General features: G+C 42.6%; 1 protein-coding gene across 3 annotated transcripts in view; it reads right to left on the reverse strand.

Moving 5' to 3' along the window:
• Nucleotides 1-25,318, reverse strand: part of NLGN1 (neuroligin 1) — a 966,435-nt gene that overhangs the window by 775,574 nt on the left and 165,543 nt on the right. The window contains exon 2 of one of the 3 annotated variants that reach the window (XM_083177732.1): nucleotides 19,034-19,086. The exons of the other annotated variants lie outside the window; for them this stretch is intronic. The gene's annotated coding sequence lies outside the window, so the exon portion shown is untranslated. The remainder of the gene's footprint in view (nucleotides 1-19,033; nucleotides 19,087-25,318) is intronic. 3 annotated transcript variants of the gene reach the window in all.

Raw genomic sequence — 25,318 nt, forward strand, 5'->3', positions numbered from 1 at the left:
GTACAGCAAATAACATTATCCAAAAAACAAAATACACACACACACACTGTGTTTATAACTGTTGGTAAGTGAGCTTTAGTATGTGTTAGTAATAATTAGCACATTGAAGAATATTTGGTACTTGTGAGTTATCTGGACGCCCGATTTTTTGATTGTATGCCTTAAGTTAAGGCATACAATCAGATACGATGCGATGCGATATCGCATCGCATCGCATCGCATCGCATGCGACCATCGGATGCGATGACCCGATTTTTCCATAGGAATCAATGTTAAAATGATTCCTATGGAAAAAGGGGTCCTTTTCATACCCCTACTATCCAAGTGGGCATGGAGTTGGATATAAACCTGTGGCGAGCGTAGCGAGCCACCGAGCCCGAAGCGTGGCGAGCGAACGGTATTCCGTGTCCCCTCGCGGGGCTCGCTACGCTCGCCACGCTTCGGGCTCGGTGGCTCGCTACGCTCGCCACAGGTTTATATCCAACTCCATGCCCACTTGGATAGTAGGGGTATGAAAAGGACCCCTTTTTCCCATTGAATTCCATGTTAAAATGGACTCAGTCCATTTTAACATTGATTCCTATGGAAAAATCGGGTCATCGCATCGCATCGCATCGCATCGCATCCGATGGTCGCATGCGATGCGATGCGATGTGCCCGATCCGACCCGATTTTGAAATCGGGCGTCCGGATAACTCACAAGTACCGAATATTTTATTTGACGTGCAATTATGATTATAATATGCATACATAAAACCTAGATAAAGGGGTAACAATGAATAAATAGCACTTCACATGATGTAAGGGTTAATGTAAAGTGGTAGTAATGTGTTGAAGTATCTATTATGATTTAATTGATTCCAATTACAAACAAACACTTTTTACTGAGGTTGCATAATTGCATAAGTGTGTCATGTGACAGATTTATGAGTTCAGATAATAGTCGTGAGTTTTGCGGAAATACACCGCATCGGTGCGTACGTGCAGCTTCACGTCCGTTCTGACACTGTAAGACCGTGCAAAATCTTTGTGTGGCCACCGCACACGCACGGTTTGGATGTTGTCCGTAAACACACCCTCTTCTTAGAGAGCGAGTCCGTCCGAATGCGGAGGACCTGTGGGCGTTTCTTCGTACAATGTCCGCACAGAGTGGCGTGCGGTCCGCTCCGAAAGAATTCGGAAATTTATGCACCAACCAGAATAACCTCCTATGTCTGGATTATCCAATAGGGGAGATTACGGTAGCACTAATTTGGGGCATTAAAAACCCACCAGAGGAATGCAATGGTAATGTCGCATGTTTTGGGGTGTGACCAATCTCCAGAGAGGCTGCGGTCAGCCACCAGAGAGGCTTGGCTAATCATTAGAGAGTGTATTGTCTTGGCTCTTGATAAATATATATATAGTAAATACTGCTAATGCATACATAATAATGTACCAAATTCATTACAGAATGCACTATAGATAATAGAATACAGTATAGTTCTGTGCAGCATAAAGTAACATACGTATAATGTATAATTGAAGTACACAGTCTGCATCCAGATCCATAGATGAGGAGGTAGACCACAAAGCAGTGGAGCCAACTGGATACACAGGACCCAGATACCCACGTGTGGAGGAGACAAAGAAGCTGGGATCCCTGTGTTGGCATACAACTCTCTCCCTCCTATTATCTCTCTTCTGGTGGGGAAGCTCTGAAACCTTATAATCCTGTGTCCTACGTGTATTGCATATTAACCAACTTGCATTCTGGTTGACTGCTCACAAGACTGCTATTGACGTTAGTATGGTCCAACCAGGAGTCCCCATGACAAGGGGCCTAAGGGAACAGTATCCTGTGTGCTCCCCTCTCCTTAATTTGGTTATGCACTGACCAAGATCTCACATCCCTGTTACAGTTTAGTTCAAGATCTGACAATGTATTTAGTCTTATTAACACTTCACAAAATGATATCAGCCTAGAATAAAATGTCACAATGTGTTACTTCAGATAAACAAGACGTTTTGTTGTACCACTTGTCTGTCATAGATGAAAGTTAACATAATATAGTGAATTTCTGCTGTCAATGTAGTCATGTCTGATACTTGATATATGTAATTATCATATTCATTATGTATTTATGGAACTTACAGTACATATACTTTCTGAAGGGTTAAATTAAAAGTACTGGTACCTCGTACAGGGACGGAGGTGGTACTGTCTCCGTGAATTGTTGTCAGTATAAGGACATCCCTCTTGTCCTTATATTTGACCAACAACATATTTTCGGTGCATATTGCCCTGCTTTCACCCTTTCTCAGTAATTGGGCAACGTGCGTTTTTGGGAGACCTCTTTGGTTCTTGCGCACAGTACCGCAAGCTGCTGTACCTCTTGAACCAAGGGCCTTAAACAGGGGGATGCTGGTGTAAAAAATACTTCTAGTACTGGCCCCAGTACTTCTAGTACTGGCCCCCGTATTGTATCAGGGCAGCATTTCCCTAACGAAATCCCCTCCACTGGAAAAAAGGGCAGGACACAAAAAAGGTGCAAAGTTTGCTATAAAAAGGGAATAAGAAAGCAAACTATTTTTCACTGTGAAACTTGCCCCGACAAACCCGGCCTATGTATGAAGGAGTGCTTTAAAATATACCACACATCCATGGATTATTAGGTTCATCATTTCACCGTGCTTCGGGGGTCTTGCTAATGCGACATAGCACCCACCATTCATTCCACCAGAATCTGTGCTGCAAAATCCAAATATCACTCCTTCCCTTGCATGCCATGCACCCAAATGGTATTTTTTGGTCACATATGAGGCATTACCGTACTCGGGAGAAATTGCGGCACAGATTTTGGGGTGCTTTGTCTCCTTCATTCCTTGTGAAAATGAAAAATTTTGAGCCAGAACTGCATTTTTGTGTAAAAAAATGTAATTTTTCATTTTCACAGCCCAGTTGTACCAAAATTGGTGAAACCCCTGGGGGGAGTGAAATGTACACTATACCCCTAGATGAATTCCCTGAGGGGTGTAGTTTGCAAAATGGGGTCACTTGTGGGGGGGGTTCCACTGTATTGGTGCTTCGGGGGTCTTGCTAATGCGACATAGCACCCACCATTCATTCCACCAGAATCTGTGCTGCAAAATCCAAATATCACTCCTTCCCTTCTGAGTCCTGCCATGCACCCAAATGGTATTTTTTGGTCACATATGAGGCATTGCCGTACTCGGGAGAAATTGCAGCACAGATTTTGGGGTGCTTTGTCTCCTTCATTCCTTGTGAAAATGAAAAATTTTGAGCCAGAACTGCATTTTTGTGTAAAAAAATGTAATTTTTCATTTTCACAGCCCAGTTGTACCAAAATTGGTGAAACCCCTGGGGGTTTGAAATGTACACTATACCCCTAGATGAATTCCCTGAGGGGTGTAGTTTGCAAAATGGGGTCACTTGTGGGGGGGTTCCACTGTATTGGCGCTTCGGGAGTCTTGCTAATGCGACATAGCACCCACCATTCATTCCACCAGAATGTGTGCTGCAAAATCCAAATATCACTCCTTCCCTTCTGAGTCCTGCCATGCACCCAAATGGTATTTTTTGGTCACATATGAGGCATTGCCGTACTCGGGAGAAATTGCGGCACAGATTTTGAGGGGTTCTTTGTCTCCTTCATTCCTTGTGAAAATGAAAAATTTTGAGCCAGAACTGCATTTTTGTGTAAAAAAATGTAATTTTTCATTTTCACAGCCCAGTTGTACCACAATTGGTGAAACCCCTGGGGGTTTGAAATGTACACTATACCCCTAGATGAATTCCCTGAGGGGTGTAGTTTGCAAAATGGGGTCACTTGTGGGGGGGTTCCACTGTATTGGTGCTTCGGGGGTCTTGCTAATGCGACATAGCACCCACCATTAATTCCACCAGAATCTGTGCTGCAAAATCCAAATATCACTCCTTCCCTTCTGAGTCCTGCCATGCACCCAAATGGTATTTTTTGGTCACATATGAGGCATTGCCGTACTCGGGAGAAATTGCGGCACAGATTTTGGGGTGCTTTGTCTCCTTCATTCCTTGTGAAAATGAAAAATTTTGAGCCAGAACTGCATTTTTGTGTAAAAAAATGTAATTTTTCATTTTCACAGCCCAGTTGTACCAAAATTGGTGAAACCCCTGGGGGTTTGAAATGTACACTATACCCCTAGATGAATTCCCTGAGGGGTGTAGTTTGCAAAATGGGGTCACTTGTGGGGGGGTTCCTAACTTTTAGCATCTTATGGTGCCTAGAAACCTACATGGTGCCTAAAAAATAATCTCATAAAAAGGAGGCTCCAAAATCAAGTAGGTGCTCCTTCTATTATGAAGCCTGTGGTTTGGTCAACGTGCACACTAGGGCCACATATAGGATATTTATGAACACAAAAGTCACATTTCTCTAGTAAAATCTACTGTGTTCCTTAGAAAAAATGTATTAAAATTGAAAATCTGCAAAAAAAATGAAATTTTGAAATTTCACCTACACTTTGTTTTAATTCCTGTGAAACACCTAAAGGGTTAACAAACTTCCAAAATGCTGTTTTGAATACTGTGAGGGGTGCAGTTTTTGAAATGGCATCATTTATGGGGGTGTCTCACATACAAGTCCCTCAAAGTCACATCAGAACTGAACTGGTCCCTAAAAAAATCAGTGTTTGAAATTTTCTTGAAAATTTGAGAATTTGCTATTCATATTTTAAGCCTCCTAGTGTCCCAAAAAATTAAAAGGAGGTTGAAATAATGATGGCAACATAAAGTAGACATATGGTCTTTGTTAGTTATTAACTATTTTGAGTGGTATGATTATTTGTCTCACAAGCAGAAAATTTAACATTTTTAAAATTGCAAAATTTTTAATTTTTTTACGACATTTTGGTATTTTTCACAAAAAAACACAGACTGTATCGACCAAAATTTACCACTAACTTGAAGTACAATGTGTCACGAGAAAACAATCTCAAAATCACTGGGATAAGTAAAAGCAAAAAAAAGTTATCCCCACATAAAGTGATACATGTCAGATTTGAAAAAAAGGCAAAAACAGGCTGCGGCGGTAAGGGGTTAATATACCAGAATAAAATAAACAGACTTACAACAATATACATACATGTAAGATGGACAACAATAGGAATAATGACAGGGCAAATATCTGGATTGGGCTCAGCCACTGGACAGTTACAGTAAGTAATAATAAATATTGGTGGCATACAGTATGTGCTAGTATCACTGTGATACTAAACTAAATATACCCTGACATATAGAATAAGTGATAAATTAAGCCAAAGTCCAAATAAAGAAAACAGTTTTGCAAAAAAAAAAAATGTCCTATTACTTCTTGGCTATAACTGATAACAAATAGACTACAGAATATGAATGCAAAACAGTTTCTTAAAGTAAAACTTAATTAAAGAATAGGAAAAAAAATATTTTGCTCGCATACAGTATTTGTTGGGGCAATTTAAAATCTGAGAGAAGGCTAGAAAATATTGACAAATTCTTAGGCGTAGACTTATCACCAAAAACTGCCAAATATTATTCAAATTATTTTTAGTACATCTTTTTCATCCTTGCCTAAACCTGACCCTCTACAATTTTACAAAACAATTGGGGTGTTCCAGTTGTTGTTTTTTTTTTTTTTACTGTGGCTGGAGTGTGCAAAACAGAGCAATTCATTTGTTGCTCTGGTTAGATGCCTTCTGAGATGCAAGAAGAAATATGTACAAAGTGCCAGGACTCTAGATGGCATTTGCTGCTATTAGCGGCTAAACCCTGCTTATTTGGACGAGTATAAAGCAATGGGTGCCTGATCCAAGCAACAATTTGTACTCAAAACATTTGAATTGCCCTTAATGTGTGTCAACATCCCTTCACTTCCTTAATTATAATAACAGATATATGCGAAGTAAAAATAAGCAGACAGTTGGACATACAGTACTGCAAAAACAATAAAGCTTGGATTGCTTTTCCTGCCAAACAACACGTGACAATAGAAACAGTGACATTTTATTTTGATCATGCTATAATTACTGTATATCAGTCTAGACTAGCAGACAATTGAATAAGAATTGTATGATTAGGTAGCAGGGCATACCATGTGTTGGTATAATCATGTGCAGAGAATATTACTGAGATTATTACTTGTGTAATCACAAAGGGATTCTTTATCATTGTATAATTTTTATATCTGGATATCTGAATTAACAATAATCCCATCTACAGTATGAGGAGAGTTTCAAACTTTGGGGCAGATGTAATGTAAGGGTGATAAAGAGTGATACATTTCCAGCCAATCAGTTCCTAACTGTCACTTTTGAAATATTGGGGCATATGTATTAAGCCTTGAGAAGAGATAAACTGGAGATAAAGTGAAAGGAGTTAAAGCACCAGCCAATGAACTGTGTTTGAAAATGATAGTTAGCAGTTGATTGGCTGGTGCTTTATATCCTTTCACTTTATCTCCAGTTTATCTCTTCTTCAGGCTTAATATATATGCCCCATGGCCTGTAAAATTAGTAGCTGATTGGCAGGTACTTTATCTCTCTCCACTTTATCGCTTATCCAAAATGTCCCAAAAAAGTGTTGGTTTTCTTTCTACCAAAAAATCTGCAAGAAAGGGAACTAATGTAAATATGTTTTCTTATCACCAATAAATATATGGTGGGTCTTGCTTTAGCGTTGATCCATCTTGATAAAACAGTGAAAATCAGATTTTAGATGTTGATTTTAATAACATTTGAAAATGCTAATCCAATTGCTTTCATTCTACCAGTTTGAATAATATCAGAATCAGCTTTAGTTGCCAGGTATACTTGTGTATACTAGGAATTTGTTGCAGAATACAGTGCAGCAGAATAGTAGAAATAATAAATTTGTCATATAAAAAAAAGCGTCAAAATACAGGATTGTAGGCGGGGACAGGGCGCGGGGGAAGGCATACTGGTCAGATATATTGTGTAGAAATAACATCTAGAGGATACATAATTTGACATACTGTAGGGTACTGATTGGAGTCTGCGGGTGCCAAGATTGGAGGGATAGAACATTTTTTCCTAATAACTAGCACTTTATATTTGATTTGAGTTATTTGAAATGTTTAGTTTATGAGGGGTACAGTTTAATTAAGTTACAAGTCATCAAGCCCCACCCCTTTTCCAGCTCAAGCACCCATTGATAATCTTCTAGGCTCTCTTTCATCCATTTGAGCACCTGCATGTACGAGTGAGACACATAATCAGTAAAGAGGTTATGAATACAATTAAATTGATATAATTTAAGATGATCATACGCAGTAACATTTGATTAATTTGAATCAGAAGGGAAGATGAGGTTAGCTGATGTTTCTACTGGAACAAATGCGAGGCCGTCAGCTGCTTATTGTCCTTAAAGTGCAGTTTATGGTTGACTTATGTCAATATGATCATATTAAATGATTCTTCAGAACTGTGCATTAGAGCATAGCCAAGTGGCTTATACTGTGCAGTATTAGAGATGTGTGGGTTCCGTTTTATCCGCACTTACTCAGTTCTCTTAGCAGGATATCCAAAACACGTGATAGCTGATAGCCAATCAAAAAATTCCAAACTTGCGATAACTTGGTGATATGGGCGAGTAAATCTCTATACAGTATATCCAACAGCATTGCAACAATTTTATGTAATTGGATTGCAATAAATGTGCCAGGCAAAGAAATGCTTGAAAAATATTTACCATTAAAAGTCATTCAAGTCAAGTACAAATCAAGAATCTAGTACTAGGCGATTAGCGTTACCGCTTATATAGTTAACTATATTCATACAGATATATTGGTAGTGCCGATGGACAAAATATATAGCACATACACACTGAGCCATATTTTATAATGATGTTTAGAAATGAAATCATATTAACCCCTTCCCGACATTTGACGTACATTTACGTCATGGTCGGGAAGTACTTCCCGACACATGGCATAAATGTACGTCATGGATTTAAACTGTCACCGCGTCTATAGACGCGGTGACAGTTTGGAGATGTCTGCTGTCCCTGACAGCAGACATCCCCCCTCGCCGCCCGGGGGGGGCAGGGATGCCCCCCCCGGTCGGCGATCGCTGTGATTGGCTGTTCAAATGTGAACAGCCAATCACAGCTATTTCTGTGTTACCGGCGGCTATGCCGCTCGGTAACACAGAAAACGGTGGTGATCGGTGCTGTTAAGTACAGCACCGATCACCACCGATCCGCGGACACCCCCTCCCTCCCACCCGGCAGCACTATGTGCTTACCCGGCACCCGGCAGCCGCTCTCCTCCCTCTGCTATGCGCCGCAGCGCTGCCTCCCCCCTCCCTCCCCCCGCCAGCAGCAGCAGCACTAGGGACAGTGTAAAAATGAAAAAAATAAAATGAAATGATTATATATATATATATATATATATATATATATATATGTGTGTGTATGTGTGTATATACACACACACACACACACATATATATATATATATATATATATGTGTGTGTGTATGTGTGTATATACACACACACATATATATATATATATATATATATATATATGTGTGTATATACACATATATATATATATATATATATATATATATATATGTGTGTATATACACACACATATATATATATATATATATATATATATGTGTGTATATACATATATATATATATATACAGATAGATATTCCCGACCGAAGACGTATATATACGTCATGGTCGGGAGGTACTTCCCGACCGAAGACGTATATATACGTCATGGTTTTAAACTGTCACCGCGTCCATAGACGCGGTGACAGTTTGGAGATGTCTGCTGTCCCTGAGCCCCGGTCGGCGATCGCTGCGATTGGCTGTTCAAATGTGAACAGCCAATTGCAGCGTTTTCTGTGTTACCGGCGGCTAAGCCGCTCGGTAACACAGTGATCGGTGGTGATCGGTGCTGTTAAGTACAGCACCGATCACCACCGATCGCCAGCCCCCCCCCTCCCACCCGGCAGTCCCCCCTCCCACCCACCCGGCTGCCGCAGCGCCAGCACCCCTCCCACCCCCCCACCAGCCGCAGCGCCAGACCCCCTCCAAAAGGAATTTGCCAGAAGGAGTGAACCAGAATAAGGCCCATTGTCTTAAATGATGTCTGATATGACATACTTGCTACATCATCTTTTCTTGATTTGATACAATCAAATGAAATACTATTAAGAAAAAAACCCTGATGATGTCTTCAACAGACGAAACGTGTCTGGATATTACTCATTTTGCTTCAATGAATATGGACTTTTAACAAAGTACTAGGTGGCCTACACAAAAATTTTGCATGCAAATAAAATATGATTTATTGATAGCGAGGTTGGTGATTTGTATTAAGATGAAAGAAGAACTGATTCATTTGTAGCCATTTTGAGGAACCGAGCATAACAGATAATCTTAAAGGGACTACACATGGGAAAATGCTGAAGTATTGACGCAACCAGGGAAAGAACTCTAGGACCTACAGTAAAGTAAATTTTTAACATACATTTTTAAACAAAAAAATACAATGTGCAACTGAAATTAAGAATTTGTCAGAAGCAGAGAACTTAACCAAAATCGATAAATGAGGTACCATTTTAAAGATTAAGTATGAAGGGAGAAAAAGGGATCGTCAACAAAAATCACCTTCTAGAAATAATATATATGATTGGCTACCCTCCAAAGGAGGTATTTGGCACCTATACACTATTGTTATTCATTTGTGTTGGTTGGGCTGCCTTTTATAGTACTATATTATTTGTAGCACAACTAAGAGTTTTGTCAACCCTTTGAGTGCCAACATCTCTGTGAGAGATGTTCAAAATATCCACTAAAAAGGCCAGCGTTACTCACTTTTGTTATATAAATTCAAATAAAAAATGTTGTGCAACAAAAGATTATATTTCCCATGTAAGGTAAACGTTACAGGTCATTATAATGAATAAATATGTTTGCCTGGCTATTTTCACACCTCTTTTGACAAAATTACTTGGCACTCAAAGGGTTAAGGACCACTTAATATATCCTTACTGGAAAGTAATTTCCCCCTTAGATGTAAAACGGAGTCACTGAGAGAATGCGTTTCTAACATGACCTGTATTTTGCACAGCCACCTTTTGATTTCTAATTAGATTGGTAAGAAGCCCAGCAAACAGTGTAGAGGCCATCTACAGATGTTGATAAGTGTTTGCAATGAAAGCGGGACTGATTCTGACAGCAGACTCTCTCTTTGATGACACCGGTATAGTTGTAAACTACACTCTGGCATTGTTTGTAGAAAATGAGACCATGAAGTGACTTTTGCAACTTTAAGATATCCAGGGTCTGTGTTGTGTACAATGTAAAGCATATGGGGCCTGATTCAGACATGGTTTGAGGTGCAATAGCTGCTGCGGTACTTGTTTCCTAGCACGGCGCCTGCGTTTTCAATTGTATCCATCGGGTCCAAAAAAATTGCGTCGATCGCATTGCATGCAACCAAATCGCATGCGATGCGATCAACGCGATCAATGCGATTTTTAAATTGGAACCAATGTAAAATGGTCCCTGGGACCCGATTTTACATTGGGCCCAATGTTAAATGCTCCCCAGACCACAATTTTCATTGTATACCCACCCTGATGGGTGAAATGCCCCCCCATTGTTAACGCCACCCCACGATGAAAGCCAACCCGAAGCGTGGCGAGCGCAGCGAGCCCGCGAGGGGCGGCGGTACGCGTCCTCCAACCTTTTCATACCCCCACTATTCACGTCGGCGTGGAGTTGATTTTATATAGTGTGGCGAGCCCAAAGTGTGGCTAGCGCAGCGAGCCCCGCGAGGGGACGGGCATTACTTCACAGGTATTACGCTTCCGCTCGCCACGCTTCGGGCTCGGTGGCTCGCTGCGCTTGCCACACTATATAAAATCAACTCCACGCCGACATGGATAGTGGGGGTATGAAAAGGTCGGAGGATGCGTACCGCCGCCCCTCGCAGGCTCGCTACGCTCGCCACGATTCGGGTTGGCGTTCATCGTGGGCTGGTGTTAACAATGGGGGGTGGCATTTGTCATGTAAAATACCCATAAGGGTGGGTATACAATGAAAAATCGGGTCCATTGGCCCATTTAACATTGTTCCCTATGTAAAATCGCATTCATCGCATCGGTCGCATCGCATGCCTTAACTTAAGGCATGCGATGGATGCGATTTTTTAATTGTCGGGGAAAAGGCTAAAAATAGCCCTAAAATCGCGTTGGTCGCATCCATCTCATACCTTAAGTTAAGGTATGCTATCACCTACGACGGGCGCCATGCTAGGAAACAAGTACCGCTGCTGCTTACATGGAATCAACGGCGATACACTGATGCAATAATGCAACAGAGCACATCTGATAAAAGTAGATGCCTCCTGCTTGCATTCGTGATCAATGATGCATTTTAGGATGCAGTTTTTGATCACCTGCAACACCACTGGCTGGTTGCATGAGCCATGGGGTAATGCAAGCAGGCTGCCGCAGTTCCTGCTAAGACGGAACTACAGTATTCTCAGCACTTCCCCAAAACATCTCCATTTTGTTAAATGGCAGCTGTTGCCACCCCAAGTGGGTAGTCTGACAGCCTGCAGTCGCAGTGTGTCCATAGACACAGGACCTGCACTGCACACACGCAGGTACAGGTAGCGGTGTGTGTTGCAAATCCAACCATATCTAAATCAGGCCCATTGATTGCAGGTGATACAGATAAGATGCTTTTTATCCATGGGAAGAACAGTACATTACACTATTACACCATTAATGCCTACATTACAGACTCCAGGAGAGGCCTGGAGAGGAAACACTGCTTGTACCATCAGAGAGTGGGGCTGGACTGTAGGTCCCTAGGACCCTCCCCTAATGTTACAATCTGTTGGCCCATGTGTGTTATGATATAACAGCTGGCTACTTAGGTGTTTACCCCTGCTGGTTGCTAAGAGACTGTGTAACAAGGCCTGCAACCACAACACCTGCATGTCACATGTGCTCACCTGCTTGTCACTTGCTTACCCCTGCTGGTTGCTAAGAGACTGTGTAACAAGGCCTGCAACCACAATACCTGCCTGTCACATTTGCTCACCTGTTTGTTACTTACTTATCCCTGCTGGTTGCTAAGAGACTGTGTAACAATTCCCTGAAACCACAATATCTGCCTTTCACGTGTGCTCACCAACTTGTTACATGCTTATTCCTGCTGGTTGCTAAGAGACTGTGTAACAAGGCCTGCAACCACAATATATGCCTGTCACATGTGCTTACCTGCTTGCATAGGCGTGCGCACGGGGGGTGCCAGGGGTGCACAGGCACCTCCAAATGACAGGCACCCCCGTGCACACGCCTATGGTGCCCTTCCCCGCGCACCATTGCAGCAGCAGTGATGATGCTGTGCTGGGACGGGCTGGCTGCTGTCTGACCAGTGCTGTGGCCGCAGTGAGGATGCGGTGCCATCATGGGTGCGGGGGCACGCAGGGGGATACCGAAATCAATGATGAAAGATGTGCGTGCGGACGGGTTGCTCCTCCTCTCGGTCAGCATTGCAACAGGCAGCCAATCATGAGGCTGCCTGTTGCTGAATGGGGGGCGGGCCAGAACCCACTGCTCAGACATGAGTGATCTGAGCAGTGGTGGACTGGAGACTCAAGAATGCCGCTGGTAGCAGCAAGTCAAAGCCAGTCATAGGTAAACTAAATTAAGGGGAAGGGGGGCACAGAAATATTAGAATACAGTGATACATTCATACATGATACAGTATAAAAGAAGAACTAAATTATCTAGGAGTGGGGGGGGGGTTGTGGGTGTGGCGGCTGCCAACATTTAAATAACAGAACTACAAGGAATGGGTTGTTGTATACTAAGAAAACTACCAGGAGGTACCAGGGCTCACACTGGCACTGACGAACATTTGAAATATGGTGCCTGTCTGCCAGCCTGTCAGAGCTGGTGGATTGCCAGCCAGAGTTAGTGATTGGGCAAGCTTTGATTGAGCCAGCACCTTATTTCAAATATCCGTCAGCACTGGTGTGAACCGCTCAGCAACATAGGTGCTGAGCGCACATCACACAGGGCCGTGACAGTAAGCGTTCTCCTTCCCTCTTCTCTCCCCTCCTGCACTAATATGGACAAATTTGTAAGGGGCACTACTGGGGGAATTACGTGTAAGGGTCATTACTGGAGGCATTATAGGTAATGGGCATTATGTGTGTGGCACTGTACCTATTGCCCATATTTTACAAAAAATTCTTAAGCCCTGGCATAATATTTAATGGGCATTATGTGTAATGGGCATTACTGTATATGGCATTTTGTGTAATGGGCATTAGAGTGTGTGGCATTATGTGTAATGGGCATTACAGTGTAAATTTTTGCAGCGTGCCTTCTGCTATGTGTGGGGGTGATTCATTCTGTAGAGAATATACAAAAATAAGTCACCTTCTATTAAATTTGCATTGATGCGTTGATGGACATGCCCAATAGGTGGTGACAGACACGCCCAGTAGGCGGTGATGGACACGCCCAGTAGGTGGTGATAGACAAGCCCCTCCAATGGTGCACCTCCTAATTAAATGGGCTGCGCACACCTATGCCTGCATGTCGCTTGTTTACCCCTGCTGGTTGCTAAGAGACTATGGGGTAGATTTATTATAGCGGCGCTTTTATCGCCGCTATAACACTTCCGGCTTCGCCTCAGTAGCGAGGCGAAGCAGGAGGGGAGAGCGACAAGATCTACTAAGATCTTGCCCACCGAAGCGGGGGAGCGCTAACTCCCCCTTCCGGCGATGCCTCCTCCAGCTGACAGCGCATCAGTTAACACTGACGCACTGTCTGCTTCTCCCCAGCCGGCTGGACTTCGCATGCATGGGATCTCGCTATTCACAGAAGATCCCCAGCGCAGCTCAGAGCCAGCAGCAGGGACAGCGCTGTCCCTGCTGTAGTCATAGGGCATCGCCGCCTGCAGCTGTCGAAGTCGATAGCTGCAGGCGGCGGAACGGTCAGCGATGCTGACCGTTCATAAATTAGGCAAGAGCGCAATTCAAAATATTGTAGCTGCGCTGTGCGTCCTGCCCCATATCGCCGCACGTACAACACCCGCCTAGCGGTTGTCATAGATCAGGGGAAGCGCTACCACCTGCCATAAGGCAAGGGGATAGCGCATATTCCCCTGATCATTTGTTAATAAATCTACTCCTATGCAACAAGACCCTGCAACTACAATACCTGCTTATCACGTTTGCTCACCTGCTTGTTACTTGCTTATACTTGCTGGTTGCTAAGAGACTGTGTAACAAGGCCTGCAACCACAATACCTGCCTGTCACATGTGCTCACCTGCCTTAATCGCTTATCCCGCTGGTTGCTAAGAGACTGTGTAACAAGGCCTGCAACCACAATACCTGCCTGTCACGTTTGCTCACCTGCCTTACTCGCTTATCCCGCTGGTTGCTAAGAGACTGTGTAACAAGGCCTGCAACCACAATACCTGCCTGTCACGTTTGCTCACCTGCCTTACTCGCTTATCCCGCTGGTTGCTAAGAGACTGTGTAACAAGGCCTGCAACCACAATACCTGCCTGTCACGTTTGCTCACCTGCCTTACTCGCTTATCCCGCTGGTTGCTAAGAGACTGTGTAACAAGGCCTGCAACCACAATACCTGCCTGTCACGTTTGCTCACCTGCCTTACTCGCTTATCCGTGCTGGTTGCTAAGAGACTGTGTAACAAGGCCTGCAACCACAATACCTGCCTGTCACATGTGCTCACCTGCCTTACTCGCTTATCACGCTCGTTGCTAAGAGACTGTGTAACAAGGCCTGCAACCACAATACCTGCCTGTCATGTTTGCTCACCTGCGTTACTCGCTTATTCCTGCTGGTTGCTAAGAGACTGTGTAACAAGGCCTGCAACCACAATACCTGCCTGTCACGTTTGCTCACCTGCCTTACTCGCTTATCCCGCTGGTTGCGAAGAGACTGTGTAACAAGGCCTGCAACCACAATACCTGCCTGTCACGTTTGCTCACCTGCCTTACTCGCTTATGCCTGCTGGTTGCTAAGAGACTGTGTAACAAGGCCTGCAACCACAATACCTGCCTGTCTTGTAAATGTAAATATTCACATTTCTTATTGTGCAAAATTTGACTATTTTTGAACCATTGGGATATTACAAGTCGTAAAGGTCCTAATCAGGCCTGATCACATGAATGTTAATTTTTGGTGCCCAGTGATCAGGTATATGTAGAGTTGGATACCACCCCATGCAGACCTGTTAATTGTTTAGCAGGCCTGTGAATAGCTGCAAATCCATTCACAAACCGCTCACCATATAATGATTTTTCCAATGTGTGCAGTCTGTACGTAGCCCAGGACTCAGCGGCCGCGATAGAAACAGGATGAGCCCAATCAGCCTGTTTCTATCACAGGAGCTAGCTTCTCACAACTTCCCCTCACATGCTTGGGCACATCTGCGTTTTCCCTCACACTCCCAGAAAAGGTCCGGTTACCACCCAAAACTCCGGCTTTCTGTCAGTCACCTTGCGAACAGCCAGTGATAAAATGAAGTAGCAGGATTTTATTGCAGGACAGCCTTGCACAAGCGTACTATGGTACGTTCGCATGCGCAGTCTATCGATAATCACCTGTCTGCTATTTAGCAGCTGTAAGATCAGGTCTGAATCAGGCTCAATGTACTCATGATAATTCTTCCTAGTCCTTTTGGATAACATTAGACTGTTTTCAGTTCACAGACCTCAATTGTTTTCAGTGCAGGTTTATAACATCAGTATCGCTGCCTTATGCACTTTATAGAGAGTTTTGGATGGATTTCAGAGCTAGTTTTTTTGGTATTATACATTATATTTTATGGTGCGTGAAGTATGTGTGTGCAAATATTTTTATTGTTTTTAATATTCACAATCTTCAATATATTTATTTATGGACTTTCTGGTAGAGCAATATCTTTTGCCTGGTGTCTTCTTTTCCTAATAGAAAGTAAGAAGGAGAATGGAAAAACTAAGCCATATTGCAATATTTATTGCAATCAGCCAGGAGATTTCACAGCAGCAGGACCAACGTCTCTGCAGAGGAAGTTCCAAGGTAGGATGGAAGCTGATTATGTTCTATGGGGCGCTCTGTTCCGTATCCAGGTCGACAATTTCTAGGTTGACCACTTATGGTCGACAGTGATTAGATTGACACCTAAGAATAGTTGGCATATGCTAGGTTGACATTGACAGAAGGTCAACAAGAGCATGGTCAACACATGAATGGTCGACACAAGTTTTTCCTGATTTCGTTTTAAACCGACTTCTTCATACTTTACAATCCCAAGGGGCATAGAGGGAGAATATAATAATGTTGGCTGCCCAAAGCATGGCAAGCGCAGGGAGGCATTAGAGGGGACACTGTATGCCTATACGGTGTCCACGTCAACATATGTTGACATAGACAACAAAAAAACATGAAAATCAACATTTCCCTTTGTCGATCATGTTCATGTAGACCTTTTGCTTGTGTCCATCTCATGTCAATGTCAACCTAGTGTACATCGACCAATCTTAAGGTGTCAACTTAATCACCGTCGCACGTTAGTGGTCGAGCTAGACACTGTTGACCAAATAAACCACAACTGCTCCTTTCATGTATACTATACCTGCCATATATACACTGAGAAATCTTGATTAAAATATAACAATATGTCAAGGGGACTTCTATCTCTGTAACAGGCTTTCCCAACCATGATCCTCAAGGCACACCAACAGTGCAGGTTTTAGTGATACCCAGGCTTCAGCACAGATGGTTTAATCAGAATCACTCAGGTACTAATTAATTCACCTGTGCTTAAGCCTGGATATCTACAAAACCTGCACTGTTGGTGTGCCTTGAGGACCGTGGTTGGGAATGCCTGCTCTATAAGTACATATTGATTTTTCTAACAAAATCAAACATGAATCCCGTAATAAAATAAAGTTACTTTTAAGTAACCAAAATTATATCTGTTTCAATTCTGAATCTTCATAACAATGACAATATAATATGGACAACTCTGACTTTTTAGTTTTCACCAATTTCTTATAAATGTTCACCAAATTACCAATGATAAAATCCCCAAATCCCACAATTTTTTTATAAAATTCCAATTTGATTTGATAAATATTTTTATTAACTATTTGGGTTTGGAAGAAGGCTGTATACGATGTAAAAAAATATGAGCAATGAGCAATCTTATATTAAAATAATCGTAATTAAACTGAGACTACACAAACATTCTGAGCAATTCCTGAATTTTTATTTCTTTACCACAATTATGAAACCATTCCAGTGTGGTACAGAATATGGGTGAAAACCTTCTAGGCACATCCCAAAACTGAGCTGAAGGAGTTATAGTCGGGGTTTTACATTTCATCACTAACAAAATTAGTGAAGTCCATTCACTCATATCTTATGTGAAAACACACGTTTACAAACAATCCTAAATTGTTCATCTGTGATACACTCACTATCCATTTACCTCTTCAGAAATGTGACATATCTTATTTTTTTTAGATGTGTTTTTCATTTGACAAGTTACAATGCTTATGCACGACAGAGCTGTCCATCTGTTACTGTGCACTGGTGACAGCTGTCACTCCCCCCTTTCTATTAAGGCTCATTTTAAAAACATTCTGTATTTATAAAATAATCTCTAAAATAGTATGCACATTGGAAAAGGGAATTTTTTTCATACTGTAGTTCACCTGCATTAATCCAGTTATAACCATCCGTTTCATTTACAGTAGAATAAAACATCAATTTAATTCTGAGCTACCGCCTACTGTATGATGCTATCGGCATGCTTCCTTCTGATTGTTGTTTAGTAGATCTACAGTAAAATGATAGACAGGTAATAGGTCGATCCCAAAAGATTGACAGGGGCAAAAGGTTAACATGAATATGTTTGTATTTTTCGAGTAATTTTTTAATTAGATTTTTAATTAATTGCACAAGTTTGTTTTTCTTTGTTTTGTTTGTTTTGGTGTCATTTTGTATGCTTTACCATATCTTAGCCATTCCAAATCAAAGTCCATGTGGATGGTAAATGTTGAAAAAGTAAAAAAAATATATATATTTTTGTTGACCATATGTTTACTGACCATTGCCATACCAATCTTTTGAACCTGTCAACCGTTTCATGTTGACCATTTGGGGTCAACCTATTGACTCTCTATTTGTACTGTAGAGCTACAGTATCAACCAGATACCCTTCCCTTTCTAACTCAACCCTCTGGGCTTTTTTGTGCCACTATCCCCTTTAAAGTGGAATCAGAAAGACTATTAACATGAGGGCCACTCACTAGCTGTAATCTCCTGATCACATCCCCTCCCATTCACATTTTCAGGGTTATGACTAGGAAGAAGAGCACATTAGTACATTTTCAGTATGTGGTAGTGCAACTTTAATACAGTACATACAAATACAATATATATATATATATATATATATATATATATATATATATATACGTACTCACACACACAATTTAGAGCTGATTCAGAGGCGCATGCAATAGCTTATGCTGCTGTGTTTACATTGGCAGTGTACAGGAGGTGCAAATATATGCTAAAGACTCGGTTGCTGGCTTGTGAAGAGACACACCCACTGCCGACATTTCACGGCCACCACATGCATACAAAAAAGGCAACAACAAAAACATCAGTCACACATTAGACCACACATTAGCAATTTAAAGTTGTCATCTGACCAAAGACATTTTTGCAGTGTAATACTTAAAAACATCCAAATACTGGGTCCCCCACCCCCCTCATTAATTATCCCAATTGCTATATACCTATCGCTTACATTAGGTATAAACCCTCTCTGCGACCATTGCAGCAAGACCATCTCGGCACATGTGCAGTGTGACTGTGATACATGTGCAGTTTTAAAAAGATCGCTCCACTGCATAGGTATTGATATTGGGTGCACCTCTGCATCAGGCCCATAGCTGTAATGTAATAAATAAGATACATACTGTGGATTGGAGGTGCCTTCTGGAGATTCCTAACAGTACTGTTGTTGAGAAAGCTGAAAAAATAATATTAATGAAAACAAGGCTAAAGTTTTAAAAATAAAACAATTTTTAAAATAAAGATTATTACTCTCTCCCAATACAGTATTGTTCAGAAGGATTGCACCAATTTTAAAATTCTGCACCCATCAGTCTACGAAAACCATCATGTAATATGTCAGCCCCCCCCCCCCCCCCAAGGCTGTAGCACTTCTTACTTAATAAACTCTTTACCTAGAACGGCGCCCACGATTTTGATCTTGGGCATCGCAAGGTAAAAAATCACGTCGGTCGCATCGCATGCGACCCAAAAATTGCATGCGATGCGACCGACGCGATTACCGCGATTTCACATAGGGAACAATGTTAAATGGCCCAATTGACCCGATTTTACATAGGGAACAATGTTAAATGGCCCACAGAGGCCAAATAGCCACCCTCAATTGTTAACGCCACCCCACGATCAACGTCAACCCGAAGCGTGGCGAGCGCAGCGAGCCCGCGAGGGGCGGCGGTACGCGTCCTACGACCTTTTCATACCCCCACTATCCACGCCGCCGTGGAGTTGAGAATAGAAAGTGTGTCGAGCGCAGCGAGCCACTGAGCCCGAAGCGTGGCGAGCGCAGCGAGCCCCGCGTGGGGACGCGGACACCTGTGAAGCCCGCGAGGGGACGCGGATACCTGTGAAGGTATCCGCGTCCCCTCGCGGGGCACGCTGCGCTCGCCACGCTTCGGGCTCGGTGGCTCGCTGCGCTCGCCACACTTTCTATTCTCAACTCCACGCCGAGGGCCCTGCTGCAAGCTTACAGTCTATTGCAAAATAGGAGGGAAACAAAAGGACAGGAACCAGTAATAGCATAGCAGTCCAGAAGGGAATCTATATAATACATAAGTGCAGTGGTGTGTGGTGGGTGAGGCAGTTGAGGCACAGCCTTTCCTGTCATACTAGCGTATATGCGGGAGTTTTGAATTTATAATATATATCAAAAAAACAAAGAATATATTAAAAAAAATCTTATTTTTATAATTCTATTAATTTTTATAGTCGAAACTCTGGAGTAAAAAATCTATGGCAGGTAAGGCAGTGCCTCATCTGGCTACCTTTTCTGCACATCTCTTATCAAAACTCAGCGAATCTCCAGCAGTATATACTACTATACATGTGTATAATGCTGACATGTACCCCATAGCTCATAAATTGTGTGCCTATCTGGGTCTGGTACTTGCCAGGGACTCTTGAGCCATTTACCTCACCGCATGTCCCTGCATAAGTGTCTCAGAGGGTTATGCATGTAGAACTTAAATATGATAGGCTTGCCTGAAGAGGTGAGTTTTCAGGGAATGCTCCTGTAATAGTGAATGGGAGCTATTAATCCATGCAGTGGTGATTGAGAGATATTTTGAGATAAGCAAAGATATATGTTGGCATGGTGTGGTTAATAGCTGTTTATGTGAGTAGAAGTATTTTATATTGAATACGGTAGAATATGGGCAAACAATGGAGGAACTGACAGAATGGATCAGCAGACGATGAACGTCTTGCTAGGAAGATCAGCCTAGCAGCAGCATTCAAAATTGATTGCAGTGGCAAGAGAGTTTTCTTGGGAAGATCGGTAAAGAGACTATTGTAATAATCAATGCGGGATATAATGAGTACATGGATTAGAGATTTGGAAGTATCTTATGTAAGATAGGGCCATATTCTGGATATGTATTTTAGATGCATATAACATGATTTAGAGACAGATTGAATGTGAGGAACAAAGGACAGTTCAGAGTTAAGGATGACCCCTAGGCAGCGAGCTTGTGGGGTAGGGTAGACTGTCGAGTTGTCAACAGTTATGGAGATATCAGGATGGTGACTGCTCTTGGCTGGTGGGAATATAATTAATTCCCTCTTGGAATGTTGAGTTTAGGTGGAGAGAAGACATCCAAGATGAGATGGCAGAGAGACATGTAGAGACTCGGCCCAGAACCACTGTTGACAACTCTGTAGATTTGAGTATTGTCCGCATACAAGTGATACTGAAATCCGGAAGAGCTGATTAGATTGCCAAGAGATGAGGTAAAGACTGAGAAATGCAGAGAACCTAAAACTGAGCTTTGTGGAAGTCCAACTGACAAAGGTAGTGAACAGGAGGTGGAATCAGAGAAACTAACACTGAGAGAGCTATCCCATAGGAAGATGAGAACCAGGAAATGGCTGCATCATTATGACCTAAGGTGTGCAGTGTTTGTGTGAGAAGAGTGTGATCAACAGTGTCAAAAGCAGTAGAAAGATCTAGAAGTATAAGTAGTGAGCAATGGCCTTTAGATTTAACTGTGACCAGATCATTTACCACTTTAGTCAGTGCTGTGGTCAGAATTGTGTTTTTTTCAGAATGGGAGTAATTTATGCATGTTTGAACAGAGAAGGAAAGGTACCAATAGCAAGAGAGAGATTGCAAATTTTAGTTAAGGTTGGGATACGCACAGGAATTTTATTTACGTGTGGGTATAGGGTCAAGAGGAGAGGTATTGGAGTAGGAGGATGAGAAGAATGTGGATACTTCCTTTTCATTTGAAGAGAAAGTGCCAGGTGGGGAATTGAGTAGGTTAGAGGCTGCAGAAGAGCATTTAATCTCGGATCTAATTGATTTTGTCCATATAGTGGGAGACAAGTTTTTGTGCAGAATATACCATAATTGATCTTTGCTGCTTTTTCTGTACATATATTGTCTTATTCATGTCAACAAGTAGAAAGATGAACCATTGTGCATAGCTTAGTGTGAGCATAAGTAATACACATACTTTAACCCCTTCCCGACATTTGACGTACATTTACGTCATGGCCGGGAAGCACTTCCCGACACATGGCGTAAATGTACGTCATGGCTTTAAACTGTCACCGCGTCTATAGACGCGGTGACAGTTTCAACATGTCTGCTGTCCCTGACAGCAGACATGTCCGTGCATGCCCCGGGGGGGCTGCGATGCCGCCCCCCCGTCGGCGATCGCTGTGATTGGCTGTTCAGTGTGAACAGCCATTCACAGCGTTTTCCTGTGTCACCGGCGAATAACGTTCGCCGGTGACACGGGATCAGAGGTGATTGGTGCTGTAAAGTACAGCACCAATCACCGCGGGGTGTAAGGGTGACACTGGTGTCACCCCACCTCACCCCGCCCGCCCCCAAAGGCCGTGATTGGTCCGTCGGACCGACGGACCAATCACAGCCAAGGAGGGGGATTTAAACTAACGGTGACTGCACTGCAGACGCCATTCCGGTCTGGAAAGCGTGCAGTGCGGTCACCGTACCCCCCTGCCGCCATACTGACCAGAACCTTGCTGCCTGCAATACTTACTTGATCGCTGCTGATTGATTACTGGATCCTGTTCAATAATTGTGCCTGTGAAATTGTGCTGCTGCACTGTATTAGCTAGATAGATAGAGAGATAGAGAGATAGATAGAGAGATAGATAGAGAGATAGATAGAGAGATAGATAGAGAGAGATAGAGAGAGATAGAGAGAGATAGAGAGAGATAGAGAGAGATAGAGAGAGAGATAGTGTCAGAGAGTGCTATATTTTGTGCTGCTGCAGTGTGATATAGTTATAGATAGAGAGAGAGAGATAGAGAGAGAGAGATAGAGAGAGAGGCCTACTGACAGAGTGCTATATTTTGTGCTGCTGCAGTGTGATAGTTATAGAGAGATAGAGAGAGAGAGATAGAGAGAGATAGTGACAGATTGTGCTATATATTTTTTATATAACTGACTGCTGCCCCCTCCTTTTGTGCTGATCAGTATAAATTAACTGATCAGTAACTTTTTGGGGGCGCAGGGTTTTTTTTATATATAGATATACCTGTCAGTGCTACTGCTGCAGTGTCATAGAGTGTTAGATAGTGTTAGATAGTGAGAGATAGAGAGATAGAGAGAGATAGTGATAGAGAGTGCTAAATTTTGTGTCTGCTGTCCCCGCCTTTTGTGCTGATCACTATATCTGAGGTGATCAGCAACTTTTTTGGGGGTACAGAGGTTTTTTTTTTTTTATATATACCTGTCAGTTGCACCAAAGGTTGTGCACCTGCTGCACCTCACTGGTAATCAGTGTCGCATCACTGATCACCTTTTTTTTTTGTGTGTGTGCTGTGGGGTATTTTTTTAATTTTTTTTTTTACACACACTGTGATTTTGTGGGTGTCCTGTGGCCGCTGTGCGCTGATCAGTGACGTACATCACTGATCATCTCTTTCGGCACAGGGTTGATCTATTTTTTTTTTTTTTTTGATCAAATTCCTGTTGCCTTTGAGCGCTGTTCAGTGACAGACGTTACTGACCAACATCTGTGCTCAATTTTTGGCGCAGGACCTTTTTTTTTTTTAACCCCTTTTTTTTTTTTTTAACCCCTTTTTTTTTTTTTAACCCCTTCATTTTTTTTTTTTTTATTGGTATAAAGCATTTTTTTTTTTTCTGCACCACATACACAATACACACTACATACCCCCCGGATTGAAATAAAGTTTGTGCCCCCCCCTACACTATACACGTGTTGAAACATTTCACTACCGGTAACACAAAAAATAAAAATGGCATCCCAAATGTCCTCCCAAATGTCCTCCCAAATGTCCTCCCAATCATCCAGGAGAATGTATTCAGTGGAGGAGGCATATGCCATGCTTGCTTCAGACTCTGACACAGGCAGTGATGCAAGCGGGGAATTTGAAGGATTTGCCTTAAGCTCCTCTTCCTCCTCTGCTGATGAGGGACCCCCTCAAAGACGCCCCCGTAGATCAGCTGAGATTCCCCCCCCAATAATTGATCTAGTATGGACCCCACCACCAGACAATTTTGAGCCCCAGGTTCCTGAGTTTTTGGGCATGCCAGGAATCCAATTTGATTCCACAGGTCTCAGAGAAATTGACTTTTTCAAATTATTTTTCTCTGATGATTTTATAAATTTAATGGTGGACCAAACTAATTTATATGCCCAGCAGTTTATTGCTCAAAACCCCACGTCATCATTTGCTAGGTGGACCCCTGTAGATGCAGTAGAGATGATGACGTTTTGGGGTCTGGTGTTTCATATGGGCATAGTAAAAAAGCCAGAAATTAGGCAATATTGGAGTACAGATGTTCTGTACAGTACTCCATTTTACCGTATGGCCATGCCCCGGACTCGATTTGAGACAATTCTTAAATTCATACATTACACCGATAATGCACAGTGCCCACCCAGAGATGATCCCACCTTTGACCGGCTATTCAAAGTCAGGCCGGTCATTGATCATTTCAGTGCCAAATTTGAAGAGGTGTACATCCCTGAAAAATTTATTTGTATCGACGAGTCCCTTATACATTTTAAAGGAAGGGTTAAATTCCGCCAGTACCTTCCCAGTAAGAGGGCAAGGTATGGCATAAAAATGTATAAGCTGTGTGAAAGCACCTCAGGGTACACCCACAGGTTTAGGGTTTATGAAGGGAAGGATTCAAGAATTCAACCGCCAGAATGCCCCCCCTCCCTCGTAGGTGTTAGTGGGAAAATTGTCTGGGATTTAGTGCACCCCTTCCTGGATAAAGGTTATCACCTCTATGTGGATAACTTTTACACTAGCATCCCCCTGTTTAAGGCCCTTGGTTCAAGAGGTACAGCAGCTTGCGGTACTGTGCGCAAGAACCAAAGAGGCCTCCCAAAAACGCACATTGCCCAAGTAATGAGAAGGGGTGAAAGCAGGGGAATATGCACCGAAAATATGTTGTTGGTCAAATATAAGGACAAGAGGGATGTCCTTATACTGACAACAATTCACGGAGACAGTACCACCTCCGTCCCTGTACGAGGTACCAGTACCCACACCTCAAAACCTAATTGTATCCTGGATTACAATAGGTACATGGGCGGAGTGGATCTTTCAGATCAGGTACTGAAGCCGTACAGTGCCCTGCGGAAAACAAAAATCTGGTACAAGAAGGTGGCCGTGTATATCATCCAGATGGCACTGTATAACGCTTACGTGCTATTCCGTTCTACCGGCCAGAGGGGGACATTTATGCACTTTCAAGAGGAAGTCATAAAGGGCCTAATATTTGGGAACCAGCAGGCAGAGGGCCCCAGTACTTCTAGTACTGGCCCCCGTATTGTACCAGGGCAGCATTTTCCTGATGAAATCCCCTCCACTGGAAAAAAGGGCAGGACACAAAAAAGGTGCAAAGTTTGCTATAAAAAGGGAATAAGAAAGCAAACTATTTTCCAGTGTGACACTTGCCCCG

The sequence above is a fragment of the Crinia signifera genome, chromosome 3 (assembly GCF_055691185.1).
Source record: "Crinia signifera chromosome 3, ASM5569118v1, whole genome shotgun sequence".
Taxonomy (NCBI): domain Eukaryota; kingdom Metazoa; phylum Chordata; class Amphibia; order Anura; family Myobatrachidae; genus Crinia; species Crinia signifera.